Source organism: Lactuca saligna, chromosome 7, assembly GCF_052625555.1.
Source record: "Lactuca saligna cultivar CGN05327 chromosome 7, ASM5262555v1, whole genome shotgun sequence".
NCBI classification, from domain to species: Eukaryota; Viridiplantae; Streptophyta; class Magnoliopsida; order Asterales; family Asteraceae; genus Lactuca; species Lactuca saligna.
Genome location: NC_136423.1, coordinates 168629004 through 168646756, shown reverse-complemented (window position 1 = coordinate 168646756; position 17753 = coordinate 168629004). Strand labels below are relative to the sequence as shown.

At 33.2% G+C, this 17753-nt stretch overlaps 2 long non-coding RNA genes across 2 annotated transcripts; both read right to left on the bottom strand.

Moving 5' to 3' along the window:
* Positions 1-289: 289 nt before the first annotated feature.
* LOC145005980 (uncharacterized) lies at positions 290-1353 on the bottom strand. The gene is made up of 3 exons (XR_013662745.1): positions 1181-1353; positions 624-1092; positions 290-511 (listed from the first exon to the last, which is right to left on the bottom strand). It is a non-coding gene; the product is annotated as an uncharacterized LOC145005980 (long non-coding RNA).
* A 14511-nt stretch (positions 1354-15864) lies between these two features.
* LOC145005981 (uncharacterized) lies at positions 15865-16928 on the bottom strand. Its single transcript, XR_013662746.1, has 3 exons — positions 16756-16928; positions 16199-16667; positions 15865-16086 (listed from the first exon to the last, which is right to left on the bottom strand). It is a non-coding gene; the product is annotated as an uncharacterized LOC145005981 (long non-coding RNA).
* Positions 16929-17753: the final 825 nt, after the last annotated feature.

Here is a 17753-nt window from a genome sequence, read left to right as displayed (position 1 = left end):
AAACGTTGATGATTTATTTTCCAAGTTTTACAGGTAAATGTTTGAAATTCTCTAGAATTTCTCTGAAATGACTTTTTTTTTTCTCCTAATTATTTCATGCTACAAGCTTTTAATGAAGATGACCGCTATAACCCTCACCCTCTCTCTTTCTATCTTGAGCTTGTTTTTGTTAAATTACTACATATTTTGACTCAATTTATGAGTTTGTCTGATTTGCAATATATGACTTGTTTGCCGGAAAAGTGCCAAAGGGACGTGAGTTGTTTGGTAGAATAAGAACACATAGGAATTAAAAAAGAGACAAACTTGGGTCCTCAAACTATAGTTATTTAACATTAAAGCGACAAAGTTTCAGATTGACACTGCTAAATAAACCACACAAGAAAAAAAAACCAAGAAAACACAAAAACGAAACAAACCACACAATAACACAAGAAAAAAATACCAAGAAAAAACACAAACAAAACACAACAACATCATCATCATCATCATCATCATCCTTCTCCTTCTCCTACAAAAACACAAGAAAAAACCAAAAAACTTCCGTCAGAAAACAAAACATGATTTGCACCGATATAAAGTTTAAATTTAAATAAAAATTAACAAAATAACCTGTTACTCACTTTGATCGGGCTAATGCCTCTTACAACATTTCCCTGAAGAACACATATTACACCCACAACCAACACAGTACCAAGGCTCCACTTCTGGTGGTATTGTAGGAGAGCCACCGGCTAAATTAGTTGACCCAGAGGCCTCACCAGAGTCCATACGTGAAAATATTTCAGGAGGAGTGGTTGGCGAGTCTGGAGCGATAACTCCAGACATCTCTGCAAACACAGCATGGTGCAAATTTTGTTGGTCGTCTGGAAGCAAAGACGAGTCCCTGGCTAAATCAATTAAACAGCGTCTTTTACACTCCTCGCCCTCCACTGTAATACTTATACCGGTTTTTTGATACACATTACCCTTCAGAATTCCTGCAACCATATTCCAGTCGGACATGCTAAATTGTCTAGGAACTTTTTGGAAGCTGTTTCTAATACGTAAAACTGCCTGAAGAAGTTCCACATCATCGTATAGTTGCGCCATCTGAAAATACATTGATTATATAAGCAAGAATACTTAATAAAGATTTGAAGATATGTGATATTCTGAAAATCATATACAAAACATATACCTTCTTCTTTTCGGGCTATGGCAGCAGCTGGGCAGGTATTTGGGTTGTTGTTGTTGTTGTGGTGGTGAGCCTCCTCTCCTTTTATAAGAGAGGGACAATGGCCTTGATTCAATTTTTTCAATTATTCATCTCAGTAATTCGAATCCTCTGCAACACGCCATACTTGTTTTTGTGAAAGGGCAGCCTATCATATGCAAGCATAAAGCCTTTGTTTTGTTTTTTTTTTTTTTTCTTTCAACAGCATGGTTACAATAATGGTCCCTTATTTTTATCTCGGTCTCGTTAATATTAGTAAAAAATCCAATATTTTGGTATATTAATTAGTCTAGTAGAAACCAAATTCATACGTTTTTTTCTTAAAAAAAGTGGAAACAATTAGAAGACTATTTAATGCTAAAATTGTCAAACACTTCACCAATTATAAAAACTGAATGAATGTTATACACCTGGTAGATGCGGCCAAATGAAAAATTGTGTTGAGTAATCTGGTAACACCTTTTTGTCACATTTTAAAGATTATAATTCGTTAATATGTTAAATATTAGTATATAAACAATATGATTACAACATTAAACTAAGTCTAAAAAACCAAATATTTTACTTATAATAATACATTTTGGATTGCATTTGAACAATATAATTCAATTTCTCAATTTCTTCAATAGAGAAAATATGAAATTACTAAGATTTCTCCAAAAAGCTTAAACATTTTAATCTATAAGAATGAAAAACACAACATCCGAAAAAAAAATTTGCATTCAGTTTAATAAAATGATATTTCTCCGATTAATCTAATATCAATAACATAAAACTCCCATTACACCCTTTTATGATCCTATGGATAAGATTATATAAATCATTTAACCTTACTACAAAAAACAGTAGCATAATGAACACAAACTGTAACGTCTCGAAATCCAAACTAAAAATTTATTTTTAATTATATGAGAGTCACTTATTTTGAAACCGATACATTACAATCAGAGTATAAATTCCAGGACAACATGTCAAATGCGAAACATAAGGTGTGCGTGTCATCCAATCAACTCGAGCTCTTCCTTTTTGAAAACAAAAAGTAACTGAAACATAAACTGAAAACCGTAAGCTCGAAGCTTAGTGAGTCCCCCAAGAGACCATACATAAACTGCCACGACTGTCTCCGTGGTCTTTTATATAACTGCCCCGACAACCCTGAGGTCTTCCATATACTTGCTTTGGTAACCCCCCGAGGTCTCCCTTTATCCGCCCCGGCAACCCCGAGGTCTTCCACACCTTTGCCTCGGCAACCCCCAAGGTCTTTCATACATTTGTCCCGACAAACCCCGAGGTTTTTCATAGAACTGCCCCGGTTACCCCGAGGTCTTCCGTACAACTGCCCCGACTAGCCCGAGGTCTTCCATACAATCATCACACATACAACAAGCATAACATAACCTATTCTAATTGGTTGGCATTGGTGCCTTCAACCCACATAAACAGTCCAGTAAGAAGACTCATCTCAAACGTTACGTGAACCCTACACTGTTGTTGCTGCATCGGCTCCTCGAACGAAGCCCAAAAACCAAAACAAATCAGTTAATAACTTATAGCTTACCCAAGCACTACGCCGAAAGATGGCCCAACCATCCAGGCCTACTAACGGCCCAAGCCCATTGGTCCTTCTAACGACCAAATCCATTGGGCCCACTAAGGCCCAATATCGAAACCAAGGTCCAAAAAGGTAAGCCCAATAACAAGTCCAAATCTTAATAAAGTCCTCAGCCATAAACGGGTCCAAAAATATATAAGCCCAACCCATAAACAAAACCCCAAAGCCTAAAAGTGGGAAGAAGCCCAAAATCGCATTGTTCGCTTTACGCTCGGCGTAACCCTGGTACGCCCCATGTACCGGGCTGACTGGCTGGCAAACGGGTTGGCTCGCACGTATGCTCAGCGTACCACTATGTACTCCCCGCGTACGACACCATTAAGCTAAACTTCCATTAATCCCTTATTGCTTAGGACCAGAAGTCCAAATCTTAGATCCAACTCTTAATCAAATCTGGAACCATAAAGTCACGGACTTGGTGACTTTGGATGCCCCAAAAGGACCTAAATTCAAGAAACAACACTCTACTTTCATTAGATGGACAACACCTCATGCATGGATGATTCTCAACCCTGAAGGTGGCAACTTTATGAACTTATAACCTCATAACTACTAAGAGTAGCAACTCAAGGCTATTGGAGTGGTGTCCAACCACTAGATCTCATCCATGTGATCAAAATGGGACCAAAACTCACATAATCTTAAATCTCAACTTCTAATGAGCAAGGTTAAAACCCTTTACCTTTAATGAGCTAGAAATGGAGCAAAGAGTTAAGATCCACAAGCCTTCCCTTGATCCACTACCTTGCACAAAGCTTTCACTCTTGAATATTCATGAAAACCCACCAAAGATGCACACAAAGAGCTCATAACACTCTTGGATGAGGCTAGGGTTCAAGATTAGGGTTTTAGGACAATGAAGGCTGACAGAGAGGCTAACACTTGGGACTTAAGGTGTTTATATAGTGAGCCAACCCTAAATTTTACGTTTTTGGAATCCAGCTCATTATGATGGGCGTACCAACTATACGTTGGGCGTACATCCCCCAACACCAGCATCCACGTTTCCTCATTACGTGGGGTGTACGTCCAAAATACGTTGGGTGTAATTGACAACAGATAGTGGTAGTCCACGCTGCTACTACCCTTGCTGTTGTTTTTGTTATCGGTTCCTCAGCCCAAGCACCTATCACCGGATATACCGGTATCCTTCCGTGGTGCTATAGGTGCAGTTACCACCATCGTATCCCTGGCCCTTCTCGTGCAAAGTTTTGTAAAAACTGTGGCCAGGAAGGTCACATCGCGCAAAGCTGCAGAGCACCAACCCAATCAACCAGTCAAGCTTCTGGAGCGGGTATCGGTCAGTCCTGCTATAGTTGTGGGGAAGTCGGATATTACAAGCGAAACTGCCCTAAGGCAGCAACATCTAGCAACACCGGGCGAGTCCTAGTTATAGGACAAAATGGGGCAGCCACCGACCCCACCGTTGCCACAGGTATATTCCTCCTCGATAAATCTTATGCCTGTAATCCTTTTCGATTCTTGTACTGAAAGAAAATATGCTATCTATCCATTCAGACACATTTCTAAACTTAATCCTTCGTTAGTAACCGAAACGTGTACCGTCAAGATGGCTAACCAGTGAGAAAGAGAAGGCTAACGTCATACTCATAGGTTGTATCCTTAATCCAAACGATTATTCTTTTTCATTTGATCAAATGGAAAACTTTTCATGAAATGCTTTGATGCCATCATTGGCATGTAATGACCGAGTCTCATTCATGCTGTTATTCTTGGTTTCGAAAAGGTCGTCCGTCTAAATCTTTCCTCTGATCCAATTCTCATGATCTTCGGCAACAAACCTAAATCCAACCTTCGCATCACTTCGTGCATCAAAGCTTAAAAAGTTTCCCTGAAGGGAGTGCCATGCATTCCTCGTCCGTGTGATTATCAGGAAACGGGAAGTCTGCAACTCTTTCCCTGATGTCTTTCCCGAAGATTTCCCGAGAAATCCTTCCGAACGTCTAGTCGAGTATCGCATCGACCTAATCCCTGGAACTATCTCGTAGCCAAATCTCTGTGAGGATGATGTGTCCAAGACAGTGGTCAGGACTCGATGTGGTCAGTACGATTTAATAGTGGTGCCCTTCGGTCAAACCACTTTCCCTAGTCATGTAGTAAGCAAAGCAATTATACCCGTATACCCTTCCAAAAATCAAGACGATAGAGACTTAGTCGGCACCGAAGATACCCATAGAAATCCGTCAATTCTTGGGTCCCGCCGGTTATTATCGTAGACCCACCTAGAAATTTCTTTCAGAATCATCAAAACCTTAGCTACTCTGCCACATGAAAATATACCCTCTTGTTAGAGCTTATGTCCTGTTGAAGGTCCTATCCCAGAATGGCATGATATGCTTTGGGAAGTGTGGAAAACTACACCCGTGATACATTGGACTTTTCGAAATCCCCGCCAAAAAAAAAAATCGAAACCGTGAACTACAAACTTCGACTATCTCCAGACTTAGTAGTATCCATCCTGACTTCCACGTCTCGAATCTTTAGAAGCGCCTGTCCAACGAAACCTTAGTAATCCTTTGATGAGACCGAAATCAACGAAAGTATGAACCTCATGAAAGAACCAATCGAAACCATAAATCGAAGGATTAAACGTACGAAACAAAGCCGCATCCCGATAGTGAGGGTTCGCTAGAATTTTAAGCGGAGACCCGATTCCACTTGAGAGTGTGAAGACCCGAAGCAGTAGATTCATCCATATATCTTTTCAATTCATGAACTGTATCTTAATCTTTGAATTTCGGGACGAAATTCCCTCTAACGGGGGGATAATGTGACAACCCGAAGTTCGTTCCGTCGTCGTAACCCGTTCCGTCTTTTAAAATTCATCGTCTTGAATTGTTTCCGTTCGTTTCAAAAATTAAGTCATTAATTTTGAGTTGTTATTATGACTTAATAATTGTCCAAATGCATTAGAAACTCATGAAAATGCCCCGAATTATTATTTGGAAAAATTTTAGTTTTATTCCGTTAATTTATAAAATAATTAAATCGGGTGCGACCAAAAGCCTCACTTAACATCAGTATCGAGTAGATTTTCACCGTGTCCCAAACCTTAAGCATATATAAAGTTGAGAGAGTCTCATTTGAAGCCTTTTTCACTCTCTCTCTACTCTCTCTCTACTTTCTCTCTCTAAAACTCGAAATCAAGCCAAAATCATCCAAATCAAGCTCCAAATCATCAAGGTAACTATCCTAGCTCCTAGTCTAACACCTTTAGCCTTCAAATTCGTGATTTGTATGAGAAGTAAGACCATAAACATTTGTTTACGGTCCTGGAACCTCCTTAGGCCGTGAACACATGTAATAAGGGGTTTTGAGCCTTAAAACCCTTCCAAACCTCATTTGGAGCCTAGATATGACCTAAGGACTTACTTGCATGGACTTAGAACACCTTCAACTCTTCATTTAGGGTATGAACATGAGTTTACGGCCTAAGCATATGCTTGGACCGTAAACACCTATCCATGTGGAGTAAACTCAAATTAAGGTGTTAAAATGCCACTTACACACCTCATAAGTCTTAGAAGGAAGTCTAAAAGCAACCACAATAAAGTTAAGGACCACAAACTTGCTAAAACTACTCCCATAGGAGCTTACAGCCGTAAACCCCTCAAGAATGGGTTCTTAGGCCGTAAACTCCTAATACATGGTCAAATGGTACCTTAAACTCATCCTAAGACTTGTTTAATGACTTAGAAACACTTGTAAAGGACCTAGGACCACCAAAACACCTTAAGACTTGGCATATAAGAGTTTACGGCCATAAATTCCTAGTTTACTGCCGTAAATTCCTCAAATGGTCCTTAGGATGTTCAAAACCCATTCCAAAGCCTTAAATCCAAGTCTAGCATTAATCCTCAAGTGATATAAGGCCATTTAGCACCCTAGAACACCCCACCATGAGTTTACAGCCGTAAACTCATGGGGAGTGGGTCATTAGGGCCGTAAACCCTCTTATGAGTTTACTCTTGAAGGGTAAACTCCATAACCATGTCGTACATGTCTATAGATGTCACCCGGGTTACTCCAAACACTTGTAATGAAGTGTTTTCGCGTCTTGGAGTGTATAATCCTATCTAAATTGTAGTTCAAATACTAATTAGATACAAATGTGTATCTTTTCATATTACATAGGAACCTCACACGTGTTCAAGCCCCGAACTAACGTTTACCATCCAATCAGGCACATTCTTCAATCGGTGAGTTCATACCCCTACCCTTTTTCAATGTTTTTCAATGTTTTCAGGGGGAATACAAGCAAAAGTACAAGGAAATCTTGTACTCAAACTTGTGATTTCATTTGATCTATTTCGTATTTCATATGCTTTTAACATGGAAAACTGTATTAACCAATCGTTCAACTTGCAGAGTAAACCGTCATGTTATTTGTGAAGCTGCTTTTAAAATGTTATACAATTATATTTCACAAATGAATTTCCATATAATTGTTGCTAAAAGCATGAATCTTAAAGCATTAAAATGTTCTTGATATAACTCCATGTAGATACGAAAGTGAAGGGATAATAACACACAGTTAGAAACAGAGCGAATACGAAAGTATAGTTAGAAACATAATGAATACGAATACGAATACGAATACGCATACAAATAGGAGTAGGAATAGGAATACGAATACGAATACGAATACGAATAGGAATAGGAATAGGAATAGGAATACGAATACGAATATGAATACGAATACGAATACGAATACGAATACGAATACGAATACGAATACGAATACGAATAGGAGTAGGAATAGGAATACGAATACGAATACGAAAGCACGCCTTTGGATGGCGCCAAGACTTTGGAAATACAGTTAGTGTACGCCTTGAGTGTCACGAGAGTTTCGAAAGTACGCCTTTGGATATCGACTGAGTTTCGAAAACATACGCCTTAGGATGTCGACAGAGTTTCGAAGATACGTCTAATGTACTCTTTTGGAAATCACCAGAACATCGAATATATAGTTAATGTACATTTTTGAGTGTATCCAAATATTCGAAAATACAACTAAGTATAGTAGATAATCGACATTCGAATGTAGGGTAACTAAGATATCAGAATACCTAACTAATACTATAAGTATGGTAGATAATAGTACATCGAAATCCGAACTAAGAACTATCCGCAACGTTTAGGAAAATATGGGATTTTCCTGGGATAACATTATTACTCATAATCGAATCATGTAATGAATAATAACTAAACTGTTTTTATAAGAAAATATGGAATTTTCTTGGATAACAACTTTTCAGAAAACCAAAGGGAACTCATTCTTTTCAAAACTAATTCGCTTATGAACTCACCAACTTTATGCTGATTTTTAAACTGCTTGTATTCTCATGTCAGCATTACAGAGGTACATCGCGATCTTTTGGAGAAGACGGAGCGTATAGAAGACTCGTCTTAACTTTTGTTCATATGATATATATGTATAACCTTTGTAACTCTTTGTTTTTCAAACAATGTAAATATTTCTATGTAATGTAATGTTTTGTGTTTACTATGCTTACTATGTACATTGGTTGCGATATACATGATGTCCTCCGCCCCAGAACGTTTCCGCCTTAGGTTTCGGGGTGTGACATTATTTCTCATGTGAACATCGATTTGATTAACATGGAGATGCTTGGCCATTTTTCTAGAAGCCTTGGGTATACAAGTTTGGGGAACTGGTATCATATGCCCACCGAAGAACACAATGGGTTGTCAATGATTCCAATTCTGAATGATGAATGTTTGGGACCCTTCAAGATGTTAGTTGGGGCACACAATTTCAGAGAGATTGAACACCTCTATGTTGAACACAGGCCTGTGTTTGTTCCAAACAATTTCCCACATTTTTTTATGAACTCACAGCCAAACTTGTTGAGAAGCTTATTCACATGTTTGTAACAGAACATCCAATGGCATCGGTTGATGATGGAATAGCATACATCAATCATATGCTAAACATGAGAATTCCAAGAGGAAAAATGGAGGATGCTATGGACATGGCGAAAGAAAATGTCATAGCATGGAAATACATAGCCTAGGTGAATTATGTTGTAATCTTTTTTGGGATTAATACAGACTACATATGATACTCTTTTTTCGTAATTAATATGAAACTCTTTTATTTAATGAAATGTTATATATTATGTCTATTTGTGATGTTGTTTTGATTATATAGTATGTCTATATTTGATGTTATTTATTATGTCCCTGTTTTGATATATTGTGTTGTTAAAAAGGCAATGTAGTTTGCTAACACAGGGGTATATCAGTCAAGTATATGTTATTTGCCCATATTTGATGGTGTTTTTAATAGAAATGTCTTAGGGGCAAAATGGGAATTAGTTATCATATTAATTTTATATGTTAATTATGTCCATGTTTTGCATACTTGTAACTGAGTCAGATTTATCCCAGTTTTAGTTAATTGTTTTTTAAGATAGCAATGTACTTTGCAACTTAGTTGCACTCTAGATTTATGATAAAACAGGGGTATAACAGTCAATTATATATTATATGTCCAGATTTGATGTTGTTTTAAATAGAATTGTCTATGGGGCAAAATGGGAATTAGTTATCATAATAATTTAATATGTTAATTATATCCATGTTTTGCATACTTGTAACTGAGTTAGATTTGTCCCAGTTTTAGTTAATTGTTTTTTAAGATAGCCATGTACTTTGCAACTTAGTTGCACTCTGTATTTATGATAAAACAGGGGTATAACAGTCGATTGTATGTTATATGTCCAGATTTGATGTTGTTTTAAATAGAATTGTCTAAGGGGCAAAATGGGAATTAGTTATCATAATAATTTTATATGTTAATTATATCCATGTTTTGCATACTTGTAACTGAGTGAGATTTGTCCCAGTTTTAGTTAATTGTTTTTTAAGATAGCAATGTACTTTGAAACTTAGTTGTAACATGTATTTATGCTAACACATGCTCATGTAACAATTTTTGCCCATAGCAATTCGATCTATTATGCATCCACTCACCAGAGTTGCTATTACAAGGTCTTGTTTCTTTTTTCAAATCAATATGTAGCAAAGAAATCATAGTGGATGAGCTCGATAAGTTGCAAGAGGAGTTATGTGTAACCTTATGTCTTCTTGAGAAATACTTTCCACCATCATTTTTTGATGTGATGATTCATTTAACCGTTCATCTCACTAGGGAAGTAAAATTATGCCGTCCAATATTCTTTAGATGGATGTACCCATTCGAAAGGTTTATGAAGGTTATTAAGGCGCACGTGCGAAACAAAAATAGACCAGAAGGATGCATTGCATAAGAGAATGTTGCAGAAGAGATAATTGAGTTTTTTAGTCAATTCCTTAAAAGGATGGATACTGATGGTATTCCACCTGACAATCATAACAATTGTTGAATTCGTAAAGGTGTAGATAGTAGCTCTATTATGAACGATACTCTTGTACCAGCTGCTAAATCGGTAGAAGTTTCTGCATAACTATTCAGCAAAGCACATTTCTTTGTATTGCAAAATACATCTGAAGTACTCCCATATATCAAGTAAGGTTTTTTACATGTATGTTTTTTTATAATAATATTAACATTAACGTATTGACAGACGACACATGGAATTTTTGGAACATCTACACCCTACTAAACGAAAGGCACATCTAGAACAAGAGCATAGTAAAACATTTGGTCATTGGTTACGAAAGGAGGTATATTCTTTTCAAATATGTTGTGTTCTTTGTTATTTTTGTCTTGATTTCTTAAATTCATAATCTAATTACAATTCAGGTAGAGAGAGAGTTAGGGGCCTGTAGTAAAAGTATAACAGAGACAATGAGATGGATTTCACATGGACCCAATAAGTACATTATTAAATACGATGTATATGCTATTACTGGAGATACTTTTCGTATAAAAGCTCGTGAAGGTAAAGTTTACCAAAACAGTGGGGTTAGTGTTGTTGCAACTGACACACACATCATTAAAGAAGTAGTAACATATGCCTCACAAACACAACAAGTATTTTACGTGACAGACCCACTCGATCAAAAACTGTCTATTGTGTTCAAGACACCTCCCAAAAATTTCAAGACACCTCCCAAAAATTACAAAGATACATATGAAGATGTAGATGAAGAATTTAGTACTATTGTTCCTCATAATGATAATATATTGTCACGTGTAGACACACTTGACTTGCAGAAGGAAAATGATTATTTTCGTAATGATTATCACGGTATTCTTATACGTACGGTACGTGTTTCTTAATGTCATGAATTACATTTGTAGCGATAATATTTTTCCTTTTTTTAACACTTAATGATCTTTATATTTTGTTTGAAGAAGGGAAATGCGTAAACTTGAGCACATCGTTATGTGGAGAATAAGAAAATAACAAAAAATGACGATGTACTTTACTTAATGTATTTTTACCATATTATACCATCAAACTATTTTGGTGTAATATTCTTATAACTCAATGATATTTTTTTTTCTGGTTTTTTACTGTTATATTGTTACACATGTTATAACATAAACTGCATGTAATAGCAATGTACTTTCGTTATGCAATGTTAAACAAGTTATGTTGTATTCACATCATTTATTTATCATAATATTCTGTTAAAATAAGTTGTATTCTTTTCATTTTTAATGGTGTATTATTTGGTGCAATTAAAAGAATAGTTGAGAAAAAGGCCAATTTGGTCCTTTCTTATAACTCTTATTCAATACGACATTATTTTTCTTTTATGGCTATATTTACATATAGACACATATAATAGCTGTAAACATAACTAAATGCTACCTACACACACTATTTGTTTCTTTTTAAAGCCAATTCATAATATTTTGACACACAAAATAAAAGGTACATGGCCATAAGTAACATATTCAATGAACGACCCCTAATTATAACGATAAGACATTATTTTTCTTTTATGACTATATTTACATATAGACACATATAATAGATGTAAACGTGACTAAATGCTACCTACACACACAATATTTGTTTATTCTTAAAGCCAATTCGTTATTATTTGACACACATAATAAAAGGTACATGATCATAAGTAACTAATACTAACTTCTTTTAATTTTTTGCGTAAACTAAATACAACTAGTACAGAACCGCCCTATGGACACACAAATTTTTAGTGTGACCATATGTATCACCTTTTAGCTACTTTGTCTGTTATGTGGCTAAAAACGCACCAGGTTATAGACACACAGAGAACTAACTCGTGTGACGATACTTTTATCTATTGTCTCTCATAAAAAAGTGTGACAATCTTAATCGATATATGTGGCTGATTGTGACCTATGGCCTCAGTGTTCGAGTGTGACTAATATTTGTCACATTTGGTATAATTAAGTGTCGTAAAAGTGTTGATTGTCTATATAACGACCAAACAATCTAATTTAAATGTATCCAAAGACAGTCTCTAAATTTTTTTAGAGACTTTTGGCCACACTTTTAAGAAAAAGTGTTACAAGCCATTTTTCGGAAAGTGTGACCGTATGTCATTTTTGTACTAGTGTCACATGTAAATCACAAGTGAATCACGTATCAATTACATGTAAATCACAAGTAAATTACATGTGATTCATATGTAAATCACAAGTGAATCACATATAAATTACGTCTATATGCACACATGCATTTTGTGTAAGTGTTCTTTGTTAATTATTTTTTAAAATTTTCTTGTGAATTTTACATTTAAATCTTAAAAGACACAATCGCATGTGAATATCACATTATATAATCACATGTTAATCTTATATGATATATACATGTGCGTGTTCTTGCATTAAATAATTTTTTTCCTGTAGATTTTGAAGAATTTTTGGAAAATATTGAAAAGATGAAAAGTGATAAATTAAAGAAAATATGGAAATTTTGATATGAAGAAATGATAACACTGTGAATCTTTGTAGTTTTTTTATATATTAATTTGTATCGAATAAAATACTTGTATTATGTTTATAGATTGATTAATAAAAATGAGATTTTTTATAATTACTTACGAATATTATAGTATAAGAAATATGCATATATGCATTTGAAAAAATATGCATATATGCACCTAAACCGTTGAATTTTTTGATAAAAAATGTAGTTTTGAAAAAAAATTGCATTTTTTTTATAAAAATCGTAGTTTTTTTTTTAAAAAAAAAAAATCTAGTTTTTCAGAAAAAAAAAATGCAGCTTTTTTGAAAAAAAAAATACAATTTTTTTCTAGAAAAAATGTAGTTTTTAAAAAAGAATGCAGTTTTTTAAATAATATTTTTTTTCATTTTTTTGAAAAATTCGTGTTTTTTGAAAAAAATTAAAAAATCTCCCTTTTTTATAAAAATCGAAAATTATTTTTTTTTTAAAAATAAATCCGAAATTTTGAGTTATTTTGTTAATTTTTAGACATTTAGATTAATATATTAAATAACACAAAAAAATTAAAAATTAAATGAGATTGGTAAGATGACGATCATGTACTTAACGAATTACTTTTGATCCACGCTCTACTTTTAGTTCTCGGGTTCTCGGAAAATTTTGAGTTGTCAATCGATCCAACGCTCTACATATTTTAGATTCCAAATATGTAGTCAATTACCAACTAATTAATTTTACCAAACACTCAAGATAAGGTGTTATAATCTCATACTTGATGTGATACTAACAATTTATAAGTTTTGGTATATAATATGCGATTAATTTTATTTGAATAATTAAATTTTGTTAATTTGATAATATTATATTTCAAACGTTTAATTAGTATTGAAATTAAGTAGAAAGGGGTTAAATAATATTAACAATATTAATAAGCTAAATTAATAAATAAAAAAGGATTAAAAAGAAATTTTAAATGATGAAAAGATATAAAAATGAAACTTGAGGGGGTTCAATTGAAGGTTTTATAAATCAAAAATGAAATGAAATTGAGTTTGAGGGTTGCATGGGAAAACTGTATTGGATAAGGGACTATTTCTACTAAATTTGAAAACTTGATCACATGTTTCCATCTCTGCATCCATGCAGCGCAATACAAAGATTCTTTTCTCCAATTCACACCTGAAATTTGGGATTCCTTCGAAAGCAATCTGATCTTAACCTCAAATATATTGTAGACTCTTTCCCATTAGTTCGAATCCTCTGCAACACACACCGGATAAGATTTGTTTTTGTGAAAGGGCAGCGTATGCTTATCAGGCAACTGATATGACCTTTGTTTTGTTTTTTGTGTTTCAAAATTATAGTTACAATAATGGTCCCTTATTTTTATCTCTTACTTCCATGAGGCCCCTAAATCCACATTTTTTTTTATATTTAGTGTATTTATAAACGTGTTTGATGTGGTCTAGATATGGTTAACTTTAGTAAAAAAAATCCTATCTTTTGGTATATTAATTAGTCTATTAAAATCGATATCCACACTTTAAAAAAAAAAAAGAAAAAAAAGAAAGAGGAGACATAGGGAACACTATTTAATATTTACTTTTATACTAAAATTGTCAAACACTTTACCAATTCTAAAAACTGAATCAAAGTTATACAGTTGCTAGATGTGGGTAAATGGAAATTTGTCTTTGAGTAACCCGGTAACACTTTTTTGTCATATTTTAAAGATTATAATTAGTTAATATATATATATATATATATATATATATATATATATATATATATATATATATATATATATATATATATATATGTTAAATCTTTCTATTCTAATAAATGAATAGGTTTATTCTTCTATTGACAAATATCACAATATTAACAGTTTTTTAATATTATATGTCATCTATCATGCCAATGTCACCGTATTAATTCTCCATTTTAAATTTTAAATTCTCCACTCTAATTACATTAAATTAGTAATTGATTATTCATTTCAAATTTTAAATTTTAAATTTCACACTTTAATTACATTAAATTAATAACATTAAAATAAAAAATAAAATAAAATAAATATATATCATAAGATGATAGTTTTAAGTATTTTTTTAAATCAATGATTATAATTTTAAATAACTAAAAAATATATCTTAATTAATAATTTATTTAAAATATTTGATAAATAATTTTGAGTTTTTTCTATGAAAGTTTAATTAGTTTTATAATCGTGATCCTCACGGGTTATAAATTAATATGAGTATATAAACAATATGATTACAACATTAATTTAGGTTTTAAAAACCAAACCATTTATGATTTTTTTACTAATAATAATACCTTTTAGATGACATTTGAACAATTTTCATTTTAATTATAATTCAATTTATCAAATTTTTGGAAAGAGAAAATATGAAATTATGAAGATTTCTCAAAAAATCCGAAGCATTTCTCTCCAAGAATGAGAAACACAAAATCTAAAAAAAGTTGCATTCGATTTAATAAATTTGTATTTCTCCAATTTATCTAATATGAGTAACATAAAACTCCTATTATACCCTTTTATGATCCCATTATACCCTTTTATGATGTATATGTGGATAAGGTCGTACAAATCGTTTAACTTTACTTACCAAAACCAGTAACATAAATAAACAAAAAACTAATACTATATTTCTTAAATTATAATTCATTTCATTAAAAACTACCAAATTTTATTATAGACGGTCCTATGTATTTATTTATTTATTTATTATTATTATTATTATTATTATTATTATTATTATTATTATTATTATTATTATTATTATTATTATTATTATTATTTTGGTTAAATTTTAAGTTTACCAAACGTTGATGATTTATTTTCCAAGTTTTACAGGTAAATGTTTGAAATTCTCTAGAATTTCTCTGAAATGACTTTTTTTTTTCTCCTAATTATTTCATGCTACAAGCTTTTAATGAAGATGACCGCTATAACCCTCACCCTCTCTCTTTCTATCTTGAGCTTGTTTTTGTTAAATTACTACATATTTTGACTCAATTTATGAGTTTGTCTGATTTGCAATATATGACTTGTTTGCCGGAAAAGTGCCAAAGGGACGTGAGTTGTTTGGTAGAATAAGAACACATAGGAATTAAAAAAGAGACAAACTTGGGTCCTCAAACTATAGTTATTTAACATTAAAGCGACAAAGTTTCAGATTGACACTGCTAAATAAACCACACAAGAAAAAAAAACCAAGAAAACACAAAAACGAAACAAACCACACAATAACACAAGAAAAAAATACCAAGAAAAAACACAAACAAAACACAACAACATCATCATCATCATCATCATCATCCTTCTCCTTCTCCTACAAAAACACAAGAAAAAACCAAAAAACTTCCGTCAGAAAACAAAACATGATTTGCACCGATATAAAGTTTAAATTTAAATAAAAATTAACAAAATAACCTGTTACTCACTTTGATCGGGCTAATGCCTCTTACAACATTTCCCTGAAGAACACATATTACACCCACAACCAACACAGTACCAAGGCTCCACTTCTGGTGGTATTGTAGGAGAGCCACCGGCTAAATTAGTTGACCCAGAGGCCTCACCAGAGTCCATACGTGAAAATATTTCAGGAGGAGTGGTTGGCGAGTCTGGAGCGATAACTCCAGACATCTCTGCAAACACAGCATGGTGCAAATTTTGTTGGTCGTCTGGAAGCAAAGACGAGTCCCTGGCTAAATCAATTAAACAGCGTCTTTTACACTCCTCGCCCTCCACTGTAATACTTATACCGGTTTTTTGATACACATTACCCTTCAGAATTCCTGCAACCATATTCCAGTCGGACATGCTAAATTGTCTAGGAACTTTTTGGAAGCTGTTTCTAATACGTAAAACTGCCTGAAGAAGTTCCACATCATCGTATAGTTGCGCCATCTGAAAATACATTGATTATATAAGCAAGAATACTTAATAAAGATTTGAAGATATGTGATATTCTGAAAATCATATACAAAACATATACCTTCTTCTTTTCGGGCTATGGCAGCAGCTGGGCAGGTATTTGGGTTGTTGTTGTTGTTGTGGTGGTGAGCCTCCTCTCCTTTTATAAGAGAGGGACAATGGCCTTGATTCAATTTTTTCAATTATTCATCTCAGTAATTCGAATCCTCTGCAACACGCCATACTTGTTTTTGTGAAAGGGCAGCCTATCATATGCAAGCATAAAGCCTTTGTTTTGTTTTTTTTTTTTTTTCTTTCAACAGCATGGTTACAATAATGGTCCCTTATTTTTATCTCGGTCTCGTTAATATTAGTAAAAAATCCAATATTTTGGTATATTAATTAGTCTAGTAGAAACCAAATTCATACGTTTTTTTCTTAAAAAAAGTGGAAACAATTAGAAGACTATTTAATGCTAAAATTGTCAAACACTTCACCAATTATAAAAACTGAATGAATGTTATACACCTGGTAGATGCGGCCAAATGAAAAATTGTGTTGAGTAATCTGGTAACACCTTTTTGTCACATTTTAAAGATTATAATTCGTTAATATGTTAAATATTAGTATATAAACAATATGATTACAACATTAAACTAAGTCTAAAAAACCAAATATTTTACTTATAATAATACATTTTGGATTGCATTTGAACAATATAATTCAATTTCTCAATTTCTTCAATAGAGAAAATATGAAATTACTAAGATTTCTCCAAAAAGCTTAAACATTTTAATCTATAAGAATGAAAAACACAACATCCGAAAAAAAAATTTGCATTCAGTTTAATAAAATGATATTTCTCCGATTAATCTAATATCAATAACATAAAACTCCCATTACACCCTTTTATGATCCTATGGATAAGATTATATAAATCATTTAACCTTACTACAAAAAACAGTAGCATAATGAACACAAACTGTAACGTCTCGAAATCCAAACTAAAAATTTATTTTTAATTATATGAGAGTCACTTATTTTGAAACCGATACATTACAATCAGAGTATAAATTCCAG